At 40.2% G+C, this 25,969-nt stretch overlaps 1 protein-coding gene across 1 annotated transcript in view; it reads right to left on the bottom strand.

Moving 5' to 3' along the window:
• CHAT (choline O-acetyltransferase) overlaps positions 1–25,969 on the bottom strand; it is a 64,576-nt gene that overhangs the window by 18,734 nt on the left and 19,873 nt on the right. The window lies entirely within an intron of this gene.

Genomic DNA, 25,969 nt, shown 5'->3' with positions numbered 1-25,969 from the left:
TCCCGAGGAGCCTTCTCCGTGGATGCTTAGATCCCAAGGCCAGCTGCCTTTAGGGGCTGGGGCTCGATTCCCCCATCCAACACCACCCCGAAGTCTCAGCGTCTATGAACCACATATGGTGCATGGGCATTTTGTGTTTGTCCTGAACGTCAATTTCAAACATCTAAGAGTCACTGACATGTTAAAATTAGGCAAGTTCCCCCCAAAATCTGAAGTAAAGGGGTTGCCTTCCCTCCACCCCCTGATGCTGCTTTGATGGCAGAGGGCAGGGTGGGGGGGCCCATGTCACAGCCAGAAGGCAGGATCGCGGTAAGATTGTTGGGGGTAGATTTTGCATGCAGAACGCATGTGGACAAACAGACCAAAAGCTATTGGGAGTCCTGAGCCTGCCTGCAACTTGCTTCTGACATTAAACCCCTAGCGATTCCCAGGCCCCCAGGCTTCTCCCACAGGAAGAGGGCGTCCAAAGCTGTGACAGCCCCCAGAAGGCAGTACCTCCAGTGCCTTCCTCTGGGGGGCTTTGAAAGAACATGGACAAGGCCCACCCTCCCAAGGCAGAGTTGGTTGCAGGGGACATTGACCCCGCCAAGGGAGATGATGGACATGTGGGAGGGCAGAGGGGCCGCCCCAGGGACCTTTCCCCACTGAGCACAGGGAGGCTCAGGTGTCTGCCCAGCAGGGTCTGATTGGTGCCTGCTGCATATTCCTGGGCTCCCCTTCCCCCAGATTGGAGCCTCTGTGTGACCATATTCTTATTCCACCATCAGATGCCGGCGTGTGGGCAGATAATTTGTCTCTTGGTCTAAAGGTCATGAATCACAAGGGGTCACATCAGGACTTGATGGTGAGGCTGCACTTTGCCCAGAAATCCTGAACTTTGGGTTGGGTGCTGTGATGGGATAAGGCATGGGATGTCCCCGGGGGGCAGGGGTGAAAGGGTTGTGTGCAAGGAAAGATGAAATGCATGGATATTTGGAGGTGAAGACCCTTATGTGGCAGAGATTGCGGTTGCATCCCCCAATATCCATTCTCCCCTTAGTCAGAATCCCTAGTTTTCAGCTTGACACTCAGACAACCAGAACTAAAGCTACAGTTCCCAGCCCCCCTTATAGCTTAGGGTAACCATGTGTCTAATTTCTGCTAAGAAGATCTAGAAACACTGCATAACAGCTTCCAGGGAACCTCATTAAAGATAGCTAGCAGGTGCTCTTTGTCTTTCTTCCCACCTTCCTCTACCTTGCCACCTGGAATACAGAGGGTGATGGCTGGAGCTCTAGCCACCATTTTGGATCATAAGGATGAGGTCTGCACCCCGGGCAAGGCAATGCAGGGGGATGAAAGAATCCTAGATCTCTAATGACCACTTGAGCCACCATCAGCTCTAGGTGGCTCACCTCTAGTCTACATGAGAGAGCTAGAAACATCTGCTTTCTTTGGGCAACTATTCCTTTGTATTTTCTGACATGTGGCCAAGTCTAATCCTAATTTATACAATCTGGCAATGTTGGGCTCACATTCCCACACTGAGGAATTAGCTGGAGCTGAGAAACTGCACCCTTGGTTTGCCACAGCCCTCCCTCATTTATCTAATTGGCTTGTTCCCTTCAAGTATTTAAGTTTAAGGTCCCTGTTAGGAAGAGCATTGTCTTTGTCACAGAGACACATTGTGGCATCTGAGGAATCCCTCCAGGTGTCAGTTGAGTCCTTCTCTGCTTTCTCCTGACTCCAGGGCTCCGGAGCACTGGCCCTCATGTTATTTCTGGCTGTCGGCTCTGTGGCCCCTCGGATTTGGAGTTCAGGCATGCACCCTCTGCACCAGCTCCGTGCACCATCCTATGAGATAGCCACTTATGGGGTGTGTGTGTGGGGGTTTTGCCTGCCTGTGCAGCCACACACACCTCTCCCTGCTCCAGCTCCTTCCCTACCCTCTGGAAATCCTCTTTTCAGAGTGCCCAGCCCTGGAGACTTCTCTCCTCAAGCCAAGAATCCTGCCCATCTTCCCTCAGAGTCTTCTGAAATCTGCCTTCCTGAGGGCCAGGAAAGGTGTCCGAGCAAGGCTACCCTCACCCCCTCAGGCCTCAGCTTCTGTTCACCAGCCAGGTCTCTTCCTCGATCCTGAGCCAGGCACAGTGAGCTCCGCCTTCCTCAGTGGAAGGCTGAATCCACATGCTGCTGACACTGCCAGCAGGGGACCACTTCAGAAACGCCCTGCCTTTTCCTCCACCCGACTGGGGGCTGCTGTGGCCCTTGTGAGGATATGTCTGCTCCACCAGCCCCGCAGCCTCACCCCTGCTTCTCTGGGCCACTCTATCCCTTGGCCACATGAAGAATCCCTCCTCCCAGTGCAGCCTGCCTAGAGGGGCAAGGAGAGGGTCTCCCCAGTGCCTGCATGGCACACGGATGCTAAGGACTCCTGTGATGTACTCTGCTCTGTTCTGCTCAGATGATTCCTCTCGGTTCCTGCCAGGTATCCACATATGTCCACAGGCGAAAGGACTCAAAGGCTACTGCCCACCCCCCATCTTCCCAGTTCTTGCAGATCCTGAGGGAAGGAGATGTCATGATTGCCCACAGCAGGACTTCTGGACAAGAGGTCAACCAGAAAGCCAGTCCATCCTTGGGACATCTGCTTTCTCTAACTCTCTAGGATGAGGCTCTTCAGGGGGCCTCATTACCTTCTTCCTAGCCTCTTGGATGTCCCTGACTCAATCTGATGGGCGTCCATACAGTTGTGCCTGTTCAATAGTCCCAGGCCTGGTACCTGCCTTTGCCAAGGTTTCCTTAGATATGGCCCTCTGCCTAGACCAGGTGGGCATGGGTTGGAGAGGGCAGACTGAAGCCCCCCAGCAAGACTGTAAGCCTCTGGGCAGAAAAGTGGAGACTTGGCACCATTCCTTCTGGCTGGGCAATGAGAGGCTGGCAGTGAGAAAGGACAGTTCCCCTGGGCATCACTGCTCCAGCCACTCCAGACAGAAGAGAGGGATCCCTGAGGAGGGGCTGGGGGAGACATGCAGGTTCTGCAGGGCCCAGGAGCTCAGTGCCAGCCAACAGGAACCAGGTCCTGGCTCATTAGACGGAGTGAAATGAGAGCAGGACAGCATTGCTGGGAAGCCAGGTGGCCTTGCAAATGAACTCCCTGCACACACGTAACTGATCTTTCAATGCTGACAAGTTTATTGAGTAAGGCAGAAAATGAACTACACCCAAACTCATCCACCACGTTTCTGGCCCGAGTGTAATGGAAACATGGGTGGGGGGCTGGCGGCTCATAGCAGGAGCTGTTCGTCTTTTGACATTCACATGGAGAACATGGAGGCTTCTTTAATGTGGTAAATCAATCTTCCTCAAGGAGCCCTCATCTAACAGTGAGAAGTGGGAGTTGAGTGATGGGAGGCACTTGCTCTGCTACCCATGCCCACAGGAGTTGACGGCTTTGGCAATGCAGAAGTTCCAGAGGACATGGGGGCTCTCAGGGGCTTCTGTTAGAAGTTGAAAACTTACCAACTGTGACTTGGGTGAGCAATGATAAATGAACACTTAGAACTCCTGCTTTTAAAGGGGCTGTGGCCTCATGTTTCTCCTGCCCTGCCCACTGTCCCTCACATAGCCCTGGGAGATGGAGGCACTGGGATCCTTCTCAGGGATTTAGAACTTCTAAATGTTTGTCAATCCCATCTGAATATTTGCCTTCCCCAGATGATGAGATTTTATCACCTTTGGGAGGGAAACTTGCAATTACACATCCCATATTCTTCCCCTCTCTATGGGATGTGGGATAATCTTTACAGTCCCAGTCCCAAGAGGCAAAACTGAGCCATGCGAATTCCAACAAAAATATTTCTTGCTCAGCAAAACCTGGTCTTTGCAAATCAAAACTGCTTTGATTTGAATTACAGAAGCCTCCTTTAAAGAGCACAAGAGGAAGGGACTCCTGCTTCCACAGGAGTGGAAGTTGCAGTAGACTTTACCCACTGAAAATCCCAGGCATTGCATATAAAACAAACATAGGAAGACTCTGAAAGAGGAAGAGAGGAAGGAGGACTAGTCAGGGACCTCAGGAACCAAGAGTAAACATTGCAGTGAGTCCCTGCACTTCCTTTTTGCCTCCTCTCCGAGACTTGGAGCTGGAAAAGACAGCAAGCTGGAAACACAAAAGGGCACAGCCAAAAAAAAAAAAAAAGGAAAAACCCTCCAACAAAACTCTGCTCTTTCTAGGAAAAAGACCAGGGAAGGGCAGCCTAGCAAGACAGAACACTTTTAAACAATAACCATTCTACTTTAACCACATTCCACAGAGAAAACCAGAAAAACAGTGCCTCCCTCCCAAACTGGAAAAGGCTGAGTGGGGAGTCTAGATTTCTATTGCCAGACCATAGCTAAGCATCCCAATCTTTGATGGTGTCAGCTAGGACTTCCATCTACAATGGGTTTTAATCAATCCCTTCCCGTGGTGTCGGTAGAGACCACATGGGGCCCAAAGGCTCACTCCAGCCAGCAGTCAGACTTTCTTCTCAGGAATCAAGAGCCCTAAGAGAGGAGTTTGGACTTCTCTCCCCATCTGGCAGTAATAAAGGGGCACCCCCTCCCCCTGCGGAAGCAGTGTTACACAAAGCCACCTAAAACAGGTTTAAATAAGATCTAGATTCTCATATATAATACCCAAATGTTCAAATTTCAATTGGAAATCACTTTTCATACCAAGAACCAGGAAAATCTCAACTTGAATGTCTACAATAAGTAGACAACAATACTAAGATGACAAATATCTTAGAATTATCTGAATTTAAAGCAGCTATCACAAAATGTTTCAACAAACATTTACAAATATGCTTGAAATATATGAAAAAAAAAATAGATCTCCCCAAAGAAATAGAAAGTCTCAGCAAAGAAATGAAAGATATACAGTACAACAAAATAGAAATTTTGGAAATGAAAAATATGATAACTGAAATAAAAAGCTCAGTAGATGAGTTATTTTCCTCTTTGAACAATGGATAGAAAATAGACTGAAGAAATTTAAACAGAGCCTTAGGGACCTATAGGATAATAACAGAAGACCTAATATTCATGTCATCAGAATCCAAAACCCAAAGAAATTCACACCAAGTCATGTAACAGTCAAACTTCTTAAAACTAAAGCCAAAGATTAATCCATTAAGAAGGCACAATTTTAAGTTGTATGTATCATCTGGTGTGTACTGGACAACAGAGCTTCAAAGTATGTGAAACAAAAACTAAAAGAACCCAAAGGAGAAATAGACAAATCCACATTTATAGTTGGCGATTTAAATACTCATCTCAACAATCAATAGAAGAGTCAGACAGAAAATCAACATGGAAGAACTCAACACCACCATCAACTAATTGATGTAATTGACATTTATAGAACACTCCACCCAACAACAGAGAAATACAGTCTTTTCAAGGGTCAACAGAACATACACTAAGACCATATAATCTATAAAACTGTAATGGTTTGAAGCTGTATGCACCCAGAAAAACATGTTCTTTAATCTAATCCATTCTTGTGGGCATAAATCCCATTGTAAGTAGGATCTTTTGATGAGGCTACTTCAGTTAAGGTGTGACCCACCTGAATCACAATGGGTCTCAATCCTGTTACTGGAGTCCTTTATAAGAGAATAAAATTCAGACACAGAGAGAGGGAAAGCCCCAGAAGCAAGAAGCTAAAATCAATGGAATCCAGAAATATATGCTGCCATGTGTCTTGCCATGTGGCAGAGGAGCCAAGGATCACCAGCAGCCAGTCTTTGGGAAGAAAGCATTGCCGTGAAGATGCCTTGATTTGGGCATTTTCCTGGACTCGAACCATAAGCAAATAAATTCCCATTGTTTAAGCCAACCCATTTCATGGTATCTGCTTTAAGAAACCTAGGAAACTAAAACAAAAACAAACCTCAACAAATTTAAAACAATTAAAATCACACAGTGTGTTCTCTAGCCACAATGAAATCAAAGTAGAAATCAATAGCAGAAAAATAACAGGGAACTCTCCAAACACTTAGAAACTAAGCAACACACTTCTAAGTAAACCATGGGTGAAAGAAGAACCAGCTGACCTTCTAAAGGCCATAAAAAGATGAAAAAATACATTGAAATGAATGAAAATAAAATTACAACATATCTACTCTAAAGCTAATGCAGTGATGAGAGGGAGGTTTATTGTCCTATGCCTACATTAGAAAAAGAAGAAAAATCTCAAATCAATAATCCAAGCTCGCACCTTTGGAACTGAGGAAAAAAAAAGCAAAATAAACCCAAACAAGCAGAAGGAAGGAAAGAATAAAGATAAGAGCAGAAATCAATGAAAGTGAAAACAGAAAAAAAAGTCAATGGAAAAAAAAAAAAGCTGTTTCCTTGAAAAGATAAATGAAATTGCCAAACATCTATCAAATTCGACTAAGATGATCAATGAAGATGGTGGTGTAAGATGCTCCAGAGTGCCATTGCCCCACAGAATCTTCGAGCAACTAGGGAAAACTGACAGAGCCGTCTTCTTCAGAACCATGGAACTGTTGATGGGTTTCAGTAACTGTGCAAGAGCCAAATCAAGGAAAGGCAGCTTTAAAAGCCTTAGGAGAAGCCCGAGGTGCCCTTGCTGGACCCTCCCCTACCTGCACTCTGGCTTGGTGTGGAGCCAGCCTGTGCCCTCCTTGTGGGTCCCTGGTCCTGTTTCTGCAGGAGCAGAGTAACCCCTGTGCACATACTGGGGGCGCCTGTTTGTTGGTGCCAATCTTTTGGGCAGTGGTATAAAAGACTGAACCAGGAAACTCATCTCTGGCTCACCCTCCCAGAACTTGCCCTGCAGGCAGAAGCATCTTGCAGACAGCTAAAGCAGCGTAAGAAATGATTAAGTCAAAGCCACCTGGGACAAAGAATTACCCGAGACAAAGAATTACCTGCTATAACTCGTGCAATGAAGCGCACAGGAGGGGAAGAATGTCTACTTCGTAGGGTGCAGAGGGGGCATGTGAATTCCTGTAACTGGGGGAATTCCTAAGGCCGTATGCAAGCTCAAGTCCAGGGAAAGATGCAGGCTCAGAAAAGACAGAAGAGGACCCTACACTTCACATTCACCTTGTGCTGATCTTCTTGACAGGAGGGCTAAACCCTGAAGGAGAGCACCAGCCAAGATGGAGCCAATTTGCAGACTGTGAAAAGTGTTTTTTGTGTTGGCTTATTTGTTCATGGTAGCTCATGGCAGTCGAGTAAACCTGTCATATCCATAGCCAGATACAAATTTAAGGAACAGACACCTTAGGGACTAGATCCCACAGTTAACACTTTCAAATAGTAAAATGTACAGTGTGCAAAAAAAGATTACAAGAAAAAACAAAGAAACAGGAAATGATGGCACATCCAAAGGAAAAGGATAAAAATTCAGAAATCATTAATAAAGAAGACCAGACTTTGGACATATTGGACAAACTTTTAAAAAATGATCCTCAATATGCCCAATGAGATGAAGAAAAACACAGAGAAAGAACCAAAGGATATCAGGAAAACAATGAATGGAAATATCATCATCTCAAAAAGAGGCAGAAATTTGTAAAAGGAACCAAACAGAAATACTGGAGCTGAAGATCAAAATCAATGAAAATGAAAAATTCCCTAGAGGGTTTCAACAGCAGACTGAAGCCGGGAGCAGAAAGAATCAGTGAACTTCTCGACAAATAATTAAAATGATTCAGGCTGAGGAGCAGAAAGAAAACACAATTTAAAAAGCAAACAGAATAAAACTGAATTTAAAAAAAAAAAAAAAAAAAGCAAACAGAGCCTAAGAGACCCGTGGGACACTATGAAGCATACCAATATATGTATATGGGAGTCCCAGATAGAGAAGAAAGAGACAAAGGGGCAGAAAAAATTTTGAAATAAATGATGGCAGAAAACTTTCCAAATTTAACAAAAGACACAAATATGCACATTTAAGAATCCCAATGACTCCCAAAGAGGATGAACTCAAGGAGAAATATGCACAGACAAGTAGTAAACTGTCGAATGCCAAGGACGAGGAGAGAGTTCTGAAAGCTGTAAAAGAAAAGCAGCATGTTATGTACACGGGAGTCCCAATAAGATTAAGTTCCAATTTCTTGTCAGAAACTATGGAAGCAAGAAGGCAGCGGGAAGAAATATTTAAAGTGTTGAAAAAAAACAGTTGCCAACCAAGAATTTTATATCCAGTGAAACTGTCTTTCAAAAATGAGAAGGAGACTAAGACATTCCCAGATAAAGTGAAGCTAAGGGAGTTCATCACCACTAGACTGGCTCAACAAGCAATGCTAAAGAGATTTTTTTCAGACTGAAAGGTAAGGATACCAGACAGTGCATCGAAGTGGCATAAAGAAAGAAAGAACTCTGCTAAAGATAACCATATGGGGTAACCATAAATGCCAGTACTATTGTATTATGTTTTTTGGTATGTAACTTGCTTTTTACTTTTTATAGGGTCTAAAATGCAAATGCTTAAAAAGTCCTGATAAATCTATACTTTGGGACACACAATGTTTAAAGATATAACCTGTAGCAAGTTTAACAGAAAAGTTGAGAGGATGGAGAAGTATAGGAAGCAGTGAATGTGTATGCTATTGAAATTAAGTTGGTATCAAATCAAATGTGATTGCTATAGATTTAGAATGTTAAATTTTAGTCCCATGGTAACCACAAAGAAAATATATGAAAAATATATAAAGAAAGAAATGAGAATGAATTCAAAATGGTACAATACAAACAAATCAAATAAATATGAAGGCATTAAGGGAAGAATTGAGGACAAAAAAGGTATAAGTCATATAAAGAACATGTAGCTAAAAGGCAAAAGAAAATCCTGTATCATCAGTAGTTACTGTCAATATAAATGGATTAAAGTCTCCAGTCAAAAGGCAGAGATACACAGAATGGATGAAAGAGCATGACCCAAATAGGCTGTTTACAAGAGACTCTCCTTAAATTCAGATACAAGTAGCCTGCAAGTGAAAGGATGGAAAAGATACACCATGCAAATAGTAAACAAAAGGGAGCTAGGGTAGTGATACTAATATAGATAAAATAGACTTAAAGTAAAAAATTGATATGAGGGATATGAAAGTCACTAAATACTGGCGAATGGGTAATTCAATAAGAAGACATAACAATTATAAATATACATATACCTAATGGGAGAGCTCCAAAATATATGAAGCCTATATTGACAGATTATTAGGGAGAAATAGATGATTCTACATTAATAGTAAGAGACTTCAATAAACCACTTTTCAATAATGAACATCTAAACAGAGGATCAATAAGGAAATAGAAGACTTGAACTATACTATAAACAAACTAGACTTAATTGACATGCAACTTCACTCAACAGGTTGTTCTCTTGTGCACTTGGATTATTCTCTAGGATAGAACATATACTGGGTCATAGAACAAGTCTCAATAAAATAAAAAACTTTGAAATCATACAATGTATTTTCTCTGACCACAGGGAATGAAGCTAGAACTCAACAACAGAGGGAAAACTGGAAAATTCACAAATATGTGGAAATTAAACAATACATTTTTAAACAACCAGTAGGTCAAATAAGAAATCACAAGGGAAATTAGGAAATACCTTAAGACAAATGAAAATGTAAACACAACATAACAAAATGTATGGGATACTGAAAAGGCAGTGCTGAGAGGGAAATTTATAGCTCTAAATGCTCACATTAAAGATGAAGAATGATCTCAAATCAGAGACCCAAACTCAAGGCTGGAGGATCAAGAAAAAGATGAAACTAAACCCAAGGCAAGCAGAAGGAAATAAAAAACAAAGATTAGAGCAGATGTAAATGAAATAGAGAATAAAAAGCAATAGAGAGAATCAACAAAACCAAAAGTTGGTTTTTTGAAAAGGTTGATAAATTTGACAAACCTTTGGCTAGATTAAGAAAGAGAGAGAGAGGACGCAAATAATTAAAATCAGAAATGAGAAGGTGAATATTTCTACCTATTCCAAAGAAATTAAAAGGATTATAAGAGGATAAAATGAACAAATGTAAGCCAACAATTGGTTAACTCGTTTAAATAGACAAATTCCTAGAAACACACAAACTACCTTACTGAGTTCAGAAGAAACAGAAAATCTCAACAAACCATTAACAGCAAAGAGATTGAATTAGTCATCAAAAACCTCCCCCAAAAGAAAAGCCCAAGACCAGGTGTATTCACAGGTGAATTCTATGAATCATTCCAAGAAGAATTAATAACAATCCTGCTCAAACTCTTCCAAAAAACTGAAGAGGAGGGAACAATACCTAATTCATTCTATGAGGCCAACATCACCCTTATGCCAAAGCTAGATAAAGATACTATAAGAAAAGAAAATTACAGACTAATTTATCTTATGACTATAAATGCAAAAATCCTCAACAAAATACTTGCAAATTGAATCCAACAGTGCATTAAAAGAATTATACAGCATGATCAAGTGGGTTTTATCCTATGTATGCAAGGGTGGTTCAACACAAGAAAGTCAATTAATGTAATACACCACATTACCAGAAGGGAAGAAATAAACCACATGATCCTTTCAACTGATGCAGAAAAAGCATTTAACAAAATTCAGCATCCTTTCTTGATAAAAATACTTAGAAAAATAGGAATAGAAGGAAACTTACTCAACTTGATAAAGAATATATGTGAAAAGCCCACAGCTATCATTGAACTCAATGGTTAAAGACTGTATGCTTTCCCTCTAAGATGTGGAACAAGGAAAGGATGCCCACTGTCACCACTGTTATTCAATATTGTGCTGGAAGTTCTAGCCAGAGCAATTAGGCAAGAAAAATAAATAAAAGGCATCCAAATTGGAAAGGAAGAAGTAAAACTGTCACTATTTGCAGATGACATGATCCCACACATAGAAATCACCCCCAAAATCTACAACAAAGTTACTAGAGCTGTATTAGTTAGGGTTCTCCTTGGAAACAGAATCAATGAGAGATGTCTCTGATTATCAAATTGTAAAAGTGACTCACACAACTGCGGGAGTGCACGAGTCCAAATTCTGCAGAGCCGTCAACAAGCTGTCAACTCCAAGGAAGACGTCCGACGAACTCCTCGGGAAACGAACCGACAACTTTGACGAACTCCTCAGGAAACAAACCGGCAACTTCCATGAGCTCCCCAGGAAATGCTTCACTGAGCAGCCGAAGAAGAAGTGAAGGTTCTCTAACCGTCCGGCTTATAAGCCTCCAACTGATCACCCTGACCAAATCCAGGCAATTGCATTCTCTCATTGTGGAAGCACGCCCCTTGATGAGTCATCAGTCAGCTGCAGTCAATTGACTGATGATCCGACAAACCAGCCCGTTGGTTTATTAACCAGCCTCAAATATCCTCACAGCAATCGTCAGGCCAGTGCCACCTAGCCAAGTTGACACATGAACCCAACCATCACAAGAGCTAATAAAAGAATTGAGCAAAGTGGCAGGGTGCATGATCAACACGCAAAAATCAGTAGTATTTTGATACACTAGTAATGAACAGACTGAGGAGGAAATCAAGGAAACAAATCCATTTAGTATAGCAACTAAAAAAATCCAATATCTAGGAGTACATTTAACCAAAGATGTAAAGGACTTATGCATGGAAACTATAAAACAATGCTAAAAGAAATTGCAGAATACCTAAATAAATGAAAGGGCTTTCCATATTTATGGATTTGAAGATTAAATATTGTTAAGATGTTGATTTTATCAAATGCAATTTACAGATTCAAAGCAATCCCAATAAAAATGCTAACAACCTTCTTTGCAGAAATGGAAAAGCCAATCATCAAATTTACATGGAGGATTAAGGAGCCCTGAATAGCCAAAACCTTCTGGAAAATGAACAAAGTTGAAGACTCACACACCCTGATTTTAAAGCATATTATAAACCCACAGTGGTCAAAACAGTACAAGGACAGACATATAGACATGGAATTGAATTGAGAGTTCAGAAATCAACCCTCGCATCTACGCCCAATTGATTTTTGACAAGGGGGGCTGGTGCGTTTAAATGGGAAAGAATAGTCCCTTCGACAAAAAGTAGAGGAAAAACTGGATGTCCACATGCAAAAGAATGAAGAAAGGCCCCTACCACACACCATATACAAAAATTAACTCAAAATGGATCAAAGACCTAGACATAAGAACCAGGAGTATAAAACTCCTAGAAGAAAACAGGGAAGCATCTTCAGGATATTGTGTCAGGCAATGGTTTCTTAGACTTTACACCAAAAGCATGAGCAATAAAAGAAAAAATAGACAAATCGCACTTCATCAAAATTTAAAACTTTTGTATGTCAAAGGACTTCATCATGAAAGTAAAAAGAAAACCTACAGAATGGGAGAAAATATTTGGAAACCACAAATCTGAAAAGGGTTTAATATCCAGAATGTAAAAAGAAATCCTACAACCCAACAACAAATAGAAATTCCAATTTTTAAAATGGGCAAAAGACTTGAATAGACATTTCTCCAAAGAAGATATGCAAATGACCAAAAGAAAAAAAAACACACATGAAAAAATGCTCAACATCATTAGCCATTAGGGAAATACAAACCAACCCATAGTAAGCTACCATTTCACAGCCACTAGAATGGCTCCTATTGAGTAAATGAAAAATAACAAGTGTTAGTGAGGATGTAGAGAAATAGGAACCCTCCAACAATATAAAATGTTGTGGCCACTCTAGAAGACAGTTTGGTGGTTTCTCAGAAAGTTAAGTATAGAATTACCATATGACCCAGCAATCCCACTTCTAGGTCTATAACTGAAAGAATTGAAAGCAGGGACTTGAACAGATATTTATACATGTATGTTCATAGTGTCATAGTGGCATTATTCAAAATTGCCAAAATATGGAAGAAATTCAAGATTAACAGGTGAATGGATAAACAAATTGTGGTATATGCACACAATGGAATATTATTCAGCCATGAAAAAGGAATGAAGTCCTAATGCATGCAACAAAATGGATGAACCTGGAAGACATCATGTTAAGTGAAGTAAACCTGATGAAAAGGACAAATATTGTATGATCTCACTCGTATAAAATAATCAGAATAAGCAAATTCATAAAGTAAGTAACTAGAATACAGTTTACTATGGGACAGGGTAGGGGTAGAGTATAGGGAGTTAATGCTTAATTGGTACAGAATTTCTGTTTGGGGAGATGGAAAAATTTTGGTAATGGATGGTGGTGATAGTGGCACGACACTGTGAATGTAATTAACAACACTGAATTGTATATTTGAATGTGGTTAAAAAGGGAAATTTTAGGTTGTATAGCTGTTACCAGAATAAAAATTCTAAAAAACACCACCATACAACTGGACAACACAAACAGTGAACTCTAATGTAAACTATGACTAGAGTTAATAGTGTAATTATAATAATATTCCTTCATAATTGTAAAAAGGTACCACACTAATACAAAGTGCTCATAATGGGAGGAGGGGGGTTATATGGGAACTCTGTATTTTCTACATGATTTTTCTGTAAACCTACAACTTCTCTAATGAAGAGAAAACAATTGACAAATACAAAATAGGAAAAACATGGTTACCATTATCAGGAATGAAATGGGGGATATCGCTAGAGACTCTGCAGATACAAAAGGATAATAACTATGAACAACTCTATACACATAAATTTGACAAGTTAGATGAAATGGACCAAATCTTTGAAAAGTACAAACTACCACAACATACCCAATATAAAAATAGATCATTTGAATATTACTGTAACTATTAAGGAAATTGAATTTGTAAGTTTAAAACTCCTGAAATAGAAATCTCCAGGCCTAGGTGGTTTCACTGGAGCATTCTATTGAACATTTAAATAATAATTAACACCACCTCTACCCAATCTTCTAGGAAATAGAAGAGGAGGGAACACTTCTCAATTCATTTTATGAAGCTAGTATTGCCCTGATACCAAAACAAGACAAAATCAGTATAAGAAACAAGAAGCTAAAACTAAAATTCAGGATCCCTTCTGAATATAGATGTAATAAGATATAACAAAATATTAGCAGATAGAATTCAGCAATATATGAAAAGAATTGCAACCCATGACCAACTAGGGCTTATTACAGGGATGGAAGGCTGATTCAATGCTTTAAAAATCAACCAATGTAATTCACCATAATAACAGGCTAAAGAATAGAAATCACACAATCATAGCGATTTATACAGAAAAAGCATTTGACAAAATTCAACACCCATTCATGATAAAATCTCTCAGGAAACTTGGAATAGAAGGGAACTTCCTCAACCTGATAAAGAGCATCCACAAAAGACTGTACCTAACATTATACTTAATTGAATGCTTTCCCCCTAAGATCAGAAACAAAGATATCTGCTCTTATGACTCTTTTTCAATATATCACTGGAAGTTTTAGCCAGTATAATAAGACAATAAAAGGGAATAAAAGGCATACAGATTGGAAGGATATAAAACTGTCCATATTTGCAGATGACATGATTGCCCATATAGAAAATCCTAAGGAATTTCAAAAAAAAAAAAAACATCTAAAACTAATAACTAAGTCCAGAAAGGTCACAAAATAAAAGAACGACACACAAAATCAATTGTATTTCTATATACCAGCAATGAACATATGGACACCAAAATTTAAAATACAGTGTCATTTACAATCACTCAAAATAAATGAAATACCTTAGTGTAAATCTAGCTAAACATGTACAGGATTCATATGTTGAAAACTACAGAAGGCTAAGGAAAGAAATCCAAGAAAATATAAATAAATGGAGAGATATACCGTGTTCATGCATTGGAAAACTCAACAAAGTAATTATCTCAATTCTCCCCCAATTTATGTACAGGTTTAATGCATGTGCTGGTTTGAATCTGTTATATACCCCATAAAAGACTATGTTCTTTTAATCCTCTCTTGTGGGGGCAGACCTATGGTGGGTGGGACCTTTTGATTAGATTATTTCCATGGCTATGTGACTCCGCCCATTCAAAGTAAGTCTTAATTAGTTTACTGGAGTCCTTAAGAGAGCTCAGGGAGAGAAAGAGAGCTCAGAGCCAACACAGAACTGGACGCTTGGAGATGCAGACAGAAAGACATTGGGAGATGCTAAGTTAAGAGATAAAGCCAGAGCTTGCTCTGGAGAAGCTAAGTGAGAACCCACAGACACTTAAAGAGAAAGCCACTGGAATCAGAAGCTGAAAGCAATGCCACCCAAAAGGATCAGCAGACACAAGCCAAGTGCCTTCCCAGCTGTCAGAAGTGTTCCAGACACCACTGACCTTCCTTCAGTGAAGGTATCCTTGTGTTGATGCCTTAATTTGGACACTTTCATGGCCTTAGAACAGTAAATTTATAACCTAATATAAAAGCCCTTTATAAAAGTCAATCCATTTCTGGTATATTGCATTTCAGCAGCTTTAACAAACTGAAACAATGCAGTTCCCATCAAAATCCCAGCACAGTTTTTTATAGGTTTAGGTAAGATTATTCTAAAATTTATATGAAAGGCAAGTGTCTCAGTTTGCCTGAGGTGCTATCACAAATACCACACAATGGGTTGGCTTAAACAGCATGCATTTATTGGATCACGGTTTTAGAGGCCAGAAGTTCAGCAAGATATCTACAAAGCTTGCTTTCTCCCTGAAGACTGTGGCGTTTTGGTGCTGGCTGGCTGGCAATCATTGGGGATCCTTGGCTTTCCTGTCACATGCTGATGCCCTCTCCTTTCTCTTCCAGGTTCCTTCTGAATCCCTGCTTCTGGTTTTTTATAAGGCCTCCATTCATTGGGCCACACATAACTAAAAATAACATCTTACAATGGGTCCACACCCACAGGAATGCAGATTAAGATTAAGAACCTGTCTAAATTCAGATGCATAACTCAGTCAACCACAAAAAGGAGCTAGAAAGGCTACAACAATTTGGGGAAAGAAAATAGTGGTAGAAATCAGTCTACCCAATTTAAGACATTATATATATAATGTATGTGTGTGTATGTATAATACATATACTGTATATGCATGTGTATATATATATATTTACAATAATCAAGATCATATGGTGTCAGTGGAGGTCTAGACACATAGATCAGTGGTACAGAACAAAGAACCCAGAAATAGATCCACACAAATATGCCCAACTAATTTTTTTTTTTTTTTTTTTTTTTTTTTTTTTTTTTGTTATTTTGAAAATATATTTATGTCTTTTCAAAAAATAATCATTAGGACAGCATCTTATAGCAAAGCAACATTATCCAATTCCAAATTCAAAATGCCCACCAGTATTTACTCTTCTTCAGTAGTACTTTCCTTAAGGAAACACTACAACCGGGCACAGTTACAAAATGTAGGGTTGACAAAGCAATGTGAGAATACTGAATTGTTAGTGGAATATAAAAGCTAGCTCCCCTAATCACATGACCTTGAGCAACTTAATACTTCGAGGCCCAGTGTATTCCTCATTTTAAGATGAGGAGGCTGGCTCAGATCATTTTTAAGGTTTCTTAAAGGGCTCTTACAGACTTTGTGCTTACTTACTACTATTCTTTTTGAGAGCAGCCCCATGACTGCTGCTTGCCTGATAGCACCTATCTTACACTGGCTCCTCACCACTTCTTCTTGTGGTTTCAATCACAGGAAGCAGACATCACCCATGGGCCTAGAAGTAAGTAACGAACAAGCCCTGGCGGATGTAAAGAGCTGCCAACTAAAGCCAACTCCCATCTTTTAAAAATATGAGAATCAAGAAATCACAAGATCCCAAGGTAATTTGGGCAGAGAATAAAAAAGTATATGCAAAGCCCCCCTTGAGGGACTGGAGAAAAATGTTGAAATATTAAAATTCCCCAGCTGGGGAATTCCTGATATTCTCGCAAGCACTAGGGACTACCAGTTAGTAGACCAAGCCCTTGATCTTGGGCCTTGCACTTATGAAGCTTTTACTGCAAAGGAGAGGCTAAGCCTACCCATAACTGTGCCCGAGAGTCACCCCCAGAGAACCTCCCCTCTTGCTCAGATGCGGCCTGTCCCTATCCACGCCAACCAAGCAGGTAAACTCACTACCCTCCCACGCACGTGGGACATGACTTCCAGGGGTGTTAAGCTCCCTGGCAACATGGGGTGGAACCCCCAGAGATGAGCCCGGACAAGGCATCATAAGACTGAGAAATACCTCTGGACCAAAAGGGGCAAGAGAAATGAAACAAAACAAAGTCTCAGTGGCTGAGAGACCCCAAATTTGGAGTCAAGAGGTCCCTCTGGAGGTAACCCATGCATTATATAGATCCTTTTTTAGTTTTTAGTTTATTAGGATAACTAGAAGGAAATATCCGAAACCGTTGAACCGCAATCCAGTATCCCCGACTCCCGAAGACAATCATATAACTATACAGTATAGCCTATATGGTATGACCATGCGACTGCGAAAACCCCATGGCTCACACTCCCTTTAGCCAGCGTATGGACAAATGACCAGAAAAATGGGGACAAAAAGTAAATGAATAATAGGGGGGCAGGAGCGGTATGGGATGTTTTGGGTGTTGTTTTTTACTTTTATTTTTACTCTTATTTTTATTTTTTGGACTAATGAAAATGTTCAAAAATTGATTGTGGTGATGAATGTACAACTAAATGATGACACTGCGAACAACTGTTGTATACTCTGGATGAATGTATGGTATGTGAATATATCTCAACAAAACTGCATTTAAAAAAAAAGAACAAAAAGAGAGGGTTCCTATTTGGAATGATGGAAATGTTTTGGTAATGGATGGTAGTGATGGTAGCACAACATTGTAAACGTAGTTAACAACACTGAAATAGATATCTGAATGTGGTTAAAAGGGGAAATTTTAGGTTGTGTATATGGTAACAGAACAAAAATTAAAACAAAAACAAAAACAAAACAAAACCATGGAACTGCACCACAGAAATAGTGAACCCTAAGTTAAACCATGGACTATAGTTAATAGTACAATTATAAAAATGTGCTTTCATCAATTCTAACAAATGCTCCACACCAATGCAAGATGTTAATAAAAGGGTAGTATATGGGAATCCTGCATTTTATGCATGATTTTTCTGTAAACCCACAACTTCTCTAACAAAAAAAAAAAAAAAGGAAAAGAAAAGAAATCACTAGCAACCTCTATGTCTGGGAAGTCCTACAAAAACTAACAAAACTAAAAATATAACTCTGTAGGTCCCATGCAAACATGATGAAATGATTTTTAAATACTCCTCAACTATTTTGCTTCTATAATCAAATGACGGAAATGAAGGAACTCTATAGCTATGGGTGGGAGTACAGGTCTTTTTTTTTTTTTTTTTTTTTTTTTTTTTTTTTTTTTTTAAATCATCATTTTATTGAGATATATTCACACACCACGCAGTCATACAAAACAAATTGTACTTTCGATTGTTTACAGTACCATTACATAGCCGTACATTCATCACCTAAATCAATCCCTGACACCTTCATTAGCACACACACAAAAATAACAAGAATAATAATTAGAGTGAAAAAGAGCAATTGAAGTAAAAAAGAACACTGGGTACCTTTGTCTGTCTGTTTCCCTCCCCTACTTTTCTACACATCCATCCATAAACTAGACAAAGTGGTGTTTGGTCCTTATGGCTTTCCCAATCCCATTGTCACCCCCCATAAGCTACATTTTTATACAACCGTCTTCGAGACTCACGGGCCCCGGGCCGCAGTTTGACAGCCTCAGGTATCCACCACCAGCTACCCCAATTCTTTAGAACCTAAAAAGGGTTGTCTAAAGTGTGCATAAGAGTGCCCACCAGAGTGACCCCTCGGCTCCTTCTGGAATCTCTCTGCCACTGAAGCCCATTTCACCTCCCTTCACATCCCCCTCCTGGTCAAGAAGATGCCCTCCGTCCCACGGTGCCAGGTCTACATTCCTCCCCGGGAGTCATATTCCACGCTGCCAGGGAGATCCACCTCCCCGGGTGTCTGATCCCACGCTGGGGGGAGGGCAGTGATTTCACCTTTCAAGTTGGCTTAGCCAGAGAGAGAGGGCCACATCTGAGCAACAAAGAGGCACTCAGGAGGAGACTCCCAGGCACAAATACAGGGAGGCCCAGCCTCTCCCTTGCCGCAACCGTCTTCCCAAGGGTAAAACTTATGGTAGAGGGCTCAACCCATCAAACCACCAGTCCCCTATGTCTGTGGTCATGTTAGCAACCATGGAGGTGGGGTAGGCGAACACCCCTGCACTCTCCACAGGCTCCTCAAGGGGGCACTACATCTTTTTTTATTTTTTTTATTTTTTTTCCCCTTGTTTGTCTTTTTTCTTTTTTTTTTTTTTTTTTTTTTTTTTTTTTTTTTTTTAACTTTCCCTTCTTTTTTCAAATCACCTGTATGAAAAAAAAGTTAAAAAGAAAACAAACATACAATAAAAGAGCATTTCAAAGAGACCATAGCAAGGGAGTAAGAAAAAGACAACTAACCTAAGATAACTGCTTAACTTCCAACATGTTCCTACTTTACCCCAAGAAAGTTACATAATATAGCAACATTTCAGTGAACTTGTTCCTACTACAACCATCAGAAATTAACAGACCATAGTCATTTCTGGGCATCCCCAGAACGTTAAATAGCTTATCTGTTCTTCCTGGATTATTGTTCCCCCTTCCTTAATTGCTCTCTACTGCTAGTTCCCCTACATTCTACATTATAAACCATTTGTTTTACATTTTTCAAAGTTCACATTAGTGGTAGCATATAATATTTCTCTTTTTGTGCCTGGCTTATTTCGCTCAGCATTATGTCTTCAAGGTTCATCCATGTTGTCATATGTTTCACCAGATCGTTCCTTCTTACTGCCGCGTAGTATTCCATCGTGTGTATATACCACATTTTATTTATCCACTCATCTGTTGAAGGACATTTGGGTTGTTTCCATCTCTTGGCAATTGTGAATAATGCTGCTATGAACATTGGCGTGCAGATATCTGTTCGTGTCACTGCTTTCCGATCTTCCGGGTATATACCGAGGAGTGCAATCGCTGGATCGAATGGTAGCTCTATATCTAGTTTTCTAAGGAACTGCCAGACTGACTTCCAGAGTGGCTGAACCATTATACAGTCCCACCAACAATGAATAAGAGTTCCAATTTCTCCACATCCCCTCCAGCATTTGTAGTTTCCTGTTTGTTTAATGGCAGCCAATCTAACCGGTGTTAGATGGTATCTCATTGTGGTCTTAATTTGCATCTCTCTAATAGCTAGTGAAGCTGAACATTTTTTCATGTGTTTCTTGGTCATTTGTATTTCCTCTTCAGAGAACTGTCTTTTCATATCTTTTGCCCATTTTATAATTGGGCTGTCTGTACTATTGTCATTGAGTTGTAGGATTTCTTTGTATATGCAAGATATCAGTCTTTTGTCAGATACATGGTTTCCAAAAATTTTTTCCCATTGAGTTGGCTGCCTCTTTACCTTTTTGAGAAATTCCTTTGAGGTGCAGAAACTTCTAAGCTTGAGGAGTTCCCATTTATCTATTTTCTCTTTTGTTGCTTGTGCTTTGGGTGTAAAGTCTAGGAAGTGGCCTCCTAATACAAGGTCTTGAAGATGTTTTCCTACATTATCTTCTAGGAGTTTTATGGTACTTTCTTTTATATTGAGATCTTTGGTCCATTTTGAGTTAATTTTTGTGTAGGGGGTGAGGTAGGGGTCCTCCTTCATTCTTTTGGATATGGATATCCAACTCTCCCAGCCCCATTTGTTGAAAAGACCATTATGGCTCAGTTCGGTGACTTTGGGGGCCTTATCAAAGATCAGTCGGCCATAGATCTGAGGGTCTATCTCTGAATTCTCAATTCGATTCCATTGATCTATATGTCTATCTTTGTGCCAGTACCATGCTGTCTTGGCAACTGTGGCTTTATAATAAGCTTCAAAGTCAGGGAGTGTAAGTCCTCCCACTTCGTTTTTCTTTTTTAGAGTGTCTTTAGCAATTCGAGGCATCTTCCCTTTCCAAATAAATTTGATAACTAGCTTTTCCAAGTCTGCAAAGTAGGTTGTTGGAATTTTGATTGGGATTGCATTGAATCTGTAGATGAGTTTGGGTAGAATTGACATCTTAATGACATTTAGCCTTCCTATCCATGAACATGGAATATTTTTCCATCTTTTAAGGTCCCCTTCTATTTCTTTTAGTAGAGTTATGTAGTTTTCTTTGTATAGGTCTTTTACATCTTTGGTTAAGTTGATTCCTAGGTACTTGATTTTTTTAGTTGCTATTGAAAATGGTATCTTTTTCTTGAGTGTCTCTTCAGTTTGTTCATTTCTAGCATATAGAAACATTACTGACTTATGTGCATTAATCTTGTATCCCGCTACTTTGCTAAATTTGTTTATTAGCTCTAGTAGGTGTATCGTTGATTTCTCAGGGTTTTCTAGATATAAGATCATATCATCTGCAAACAATGACAGTTTTACTTCTTCTTTTCCAATTTGGATGCCTTTTATTTCTTTGTCTTGCCGGATTGCCCTGGCTAGCACTTCCAGCACAATGTTGAATAACAGTGGTGACAGCGGGCATCCTTGTCTTGTTCCTGATCTTAGAGGGAAGGCTTTCAGTCTCTCACCATTGAGTACTATGCTGGCTGTGGGTTTTTCATATATGCTCTTTATCATGTTGAGGAAGTTTCCTTCAATTCCTACCTTTTGAAGTGTTTTTATCAAAAAGGGATGTTGGATTTTGTCAAATGCTTTTTCAGCATCTATTGAGATGATCAATTGATTTTTCCCTTTCGAGTTTTTAATGTGTTGTACTACATTGATTGTTTTTCTGATGTTGAACCATCCTTGCATGCCTGGAATGAACCCCACTTGGTCATGGTGTATGATTTTTTTAATGTGTCTTTGGATTCGATTTGCAAGTATTTTGTTGAGGATTTTTGCATCTATATTCATTAGGGAGATTGGCCGGTAGTTTTCCTTTTTTGTAGCATCTTTGCCTGGTTTTGGTATTAGATTGATGTTAGCTTCATAAAATGAGTTAGGTAGTGTTCCATTTTTTTCAATGTTTTGAAAGAGTTTGAGTAAGATTGGTGTCAGTTCTTTCTGGAAAGTTTGGTAGAATTCCCCTGTGAAGCCATCTGGCCCTGGGCATTTATTTGTGGGAAGATTTTTGATGACTGATTGGATCTCTTTGCTTGTGATGGGTTGGTTGAGGTCTTCTATTTCTTCTCTGGTCAGTCTAGGTTGTTCATATTTTTCCAGGAAATTGTCCATTTCTTCTACATTATCCAGTTTGTTGCCATACAGTTGTTCATAATATCCTCTTATAATTTTTTAATTTCTTCAGGATCTGCAGTTATGTCACCTTTTTCATTCATTATTTTGTTTATATGGGTCTTCTCTCTTTTTGATTTTGTCAGTCTAGCTAGGGGCTTGTCAATCTTGTTGATCTTCTCAAAGAACCAACTTTTGGTGATATTTATCCTTTCTATTGTTTTTTTGTTCTCTATGTCATTTATTTCTGCTTTAATCCTTGTTATTTCTTTTCTTGTACTTGGTTTAGGATTGGTTTGCTGTTCATTTTCTAGCTTCTTCAGTTGATCCATTAGTTCTTTGATTTTGGCTCTTTCTTCCTTTTTAATATATGCGTTTAGTGCTATAAATTTCCCCCTTAGCACTGCTTTTGCTGCATCCCATAGGTTTTGGTATGTTGTGTTCTCATTTTCATTCGTCTCTATATATTTAGCAATTTCTCTTGCTATTTCTTCTTTAACCCACTGATTGTTTAGGAGTGTGTTGTTTAACCTCCAGGTATTTGTGAATTTTCTAAGTCTCTGATGGTTATTGACTTCTAATTGTATTCCATTGTGGTCAGAGAATGTGCTTTGAATGATTTCAATCTTTTTAAATTTATTGAGGCTTGTTTTATGTCCCAGCATATGATCTATTCTGGAGAAAGTTCCGTGAGCACTAGAAAAGTATGTGTATCCTGGTGATTTGGGATGTAATGTCCTGTAGATGTCTGTTAAATCTAATTCATTTATCAGATTGTTTAGGTTTTCAATTTCCTTATTGGTCTTCTGTCTGGTTGATCTATCTATAGGAGAGAGTGATGTGTTGAAGTCTCCCACAATTATTGTGGAAACATCAATTGCTTCCTTTAGTTTTGCCAATGTTTCTCTCATGTATTTTGTGGCACCTTGATTGGGTGCATAGACATTTACGATTGTTATTTCTTCTTGCTGAATTGCCCCTTTTATTAGTATGTAGTGGCCTTCTTTGTCTCTCAAAACATCCCTGCATTTGAAGTCTATTTTATCTGAGATTAATATTGCTACACCTGCTTTCTTTTGGCTGTAGCTTGCATGAAATATTTTTTTCCATCCTTTCACTTTCAATTTCTTTGTGTCCCTGTGTCTAAGATGAGTCTCTTGTATGCAACATATTGATGGTTCATTTTTTTTGATCCATTCTGCAAATCTATATCTTTTAATTGGGGAGTTTAATCCATTTACATTCAACGTTAAAACCGTGAAGGCATTTCTTGAATCGGCCATCTTATCCTTTGGATTATGTTTGCCATATTTTTCCCTCTCTCTATTAATATCCTTTATTGTACCCATACCGAATCTCTTTAGTACTGAACCTTTCTCCACGTCTCTCTGTCCTGTCTTTGTTTCTCTGTCTGTAGGGCTCCCTTTAGTATCTCCAGTAGGGCAGGTCTCTTGTTAGCAAATTCTCTCAGCATTTCTTTGTCTGTGAAAAATTTAAGCTCTCCCTCAAATTTGAAGGAGAGCTTTGCTGGATAAAGTATTCTTGGCTGGAAATTCCTCTCTCTCAGAATTTTAAATATATCGTGCCACTGCCTTCTCGCCTCCATGGTGGCTGCTGAGTAGTCACTACTTAGTCTTATGCTGTTTCCTTTGTATGTGGTGAATTGCTTTTCTCTTGCTGCTTTCAGAACTTGCTCCTTCTCTTCTATGTTTGACAGTGTGATCAGTATATGTCTCGGAGTGGGTTTTTTTGGATTTATTCTATTTGGAGTTCGCTGAGCATTTATGATTTGTGTATTTATGTTGTTTAGAAGATTTGGGAAGTTTTCCCCAACAATTTCTTTGAATACTCTTCCTAGACCTTTACCCTTTTCTTCCCCTTCTGGGACACCAATGAGTCTTATATTCGGACGCTTCATATTATCTATCATATCCCTGAGGTCCATTTCGAGTTTTTCAATTTTTTTCCCCATTCTTTCTTTTATGCTTTCATTTTCCATTCTGTCATCTTCCAGGTCACTGATTCGTTGTTCAACTTCCTCTAGTCTTGTACTATGAGTGTCCAGAATCTTTTTAATTTGGTCAACAGTTTCTTTAATTTCCATAAGATCATCCATTTTTTTATTTAGTCTTGCAATGTCTTCTTTATGCTCTTCTAGGGTCTTCTTGATTTCCTTCATATCCCGTACTAGGGTCTCATTGTTCATCTTTAGTTCTTTGAGTAGCTGCTCTAGGTGTGTCTCTTCTGGTCTTTTGATTTGGGTGCTTGGGCTTGGGTTATCCATATCGTCTGGTTTTTTCATATGCTTTATAATTTTCTGTTGTTTTTGGCCTCGTGGCATTTGCTGTCCTTGATAGGGTTCTTTTATGGTTTGTAGACCAGTTGAAGTCCTTATCTCTAATTTATCAGATCTACAGCTTCGTGGAGTACACTTTCTCTAACTAACCAGCAGGTGGCGTCCACGAGCCACCTGTTCTCCACAAGCCAGATCTCCCCTGCTTAGCCTTTTTGGTGAGTGGGGGAGTGAGTCTTGTGGGGCCCAATTGGTGTCCCAAGCTTGCGTGTGTAGTTGGTGTTGCCTGCCCTGTATGTGGGGCGTGTTTCTGGGCAGTCGGGGAGGGGGGGTGGCCCTAACAATCAAATCTCCCTGATGATCCTAGAGTTTTAAAGCTACTGCAATAGTCTAATCCTTCAGTTCAGTCCTGCCACAGTTTGTCTCTGCCACTGACCCACAAGTCTTTGGTATTGGCGTATGGCTCCTGAGACTTGCAAGTGGGCCCCTCTTCCAGGCTGTGCACCCCGGGTCCTCTGTTGAGGGATGACTGTGCTATGTCACAGGTGAGTGCCGTCCCCCCAGGGCAGTTCTGGGCTGCTGGGCTGTGTTGGGAGGCTCCCAGTCTGCTCAAATGATGGCTGAATGGGGCTCTGTTAATTCACACTGCTCCCCCTTCCCAGCTCTGGGACATTCAGCTGAGGTTGCAGGGAAGGCTAATGTCCACGCCCAGTTTTGTGGTGTGTGCCTGTTATTTGAAGCACTTCCGTCACACTGTGTTGTCTGGGGCAGCTCTGGGCTATGGGGCTGGCGATGGGCAGGAGTGTTTCCTGTCCACCAGGATGGTGGCTGTGAGCGGACACCCCCCTTTTCTTGGGAAGTTGTGTTGTTTAGTGAATTTTCTCAGCCACTGGATTATTGCCTTTTGTCTCAGAGCTCTCTTAGTTCTGCTCTTGACTTGACGTGCCCAAATTTCAATTCTTTGAAGCTTTCTGTATTGAGCTTCTTAGAGTAATTGTTTTAGAAAAAGCAAAAAGGATTTAAAAAAAAAAAAAAAAAAAAAAAAAAAAAAAAAAAAAAAACGGCCCTCCTCAGAGATCTAATGGGTTATTGAAATGCTAATAGACAAAGCAACCAGGGCCATTAAGGAAAGGTGCCCTGGGCAGAGAGATCAGCCTTGCTTCGGGATTTGCATATGCGCCTCAAGGCCTGATCTCCGCCCTTCCCCTTTCTGTGTTCACCAGAACTCCAAAAATCCTCTGCTTTTACTTTGGAGCTTCTCGTGTTGTTTTCCTTCTATGCCCGTCTCCTCTCTGCTGGGCTGGCTGCTCTCAGAGTCTCTGGTGTCTGGCCTCAGTCTATCTATGGTTGGAGTTTGAATCAGTAGAATGAGTTTC

The sequence above is a fragment of the Choloepus didactylus genome, chromosome 15, assembly GCF_015220235.1.
Source record: "Choloepus didactylus isolate mChoDid1 chromosome 15, mChoDid1.pri, whole genome shotgun sequence".
NCBI classification, from domain to species: Eukaryota; Metazoa; Chordata; class Mammalia; order Pilosa; family Megalonychidae; genus Choloepus; species Choloepus didactylus.
This window is presented reverse-complemented; position numbering and strand designations above follow the sequence as displayed.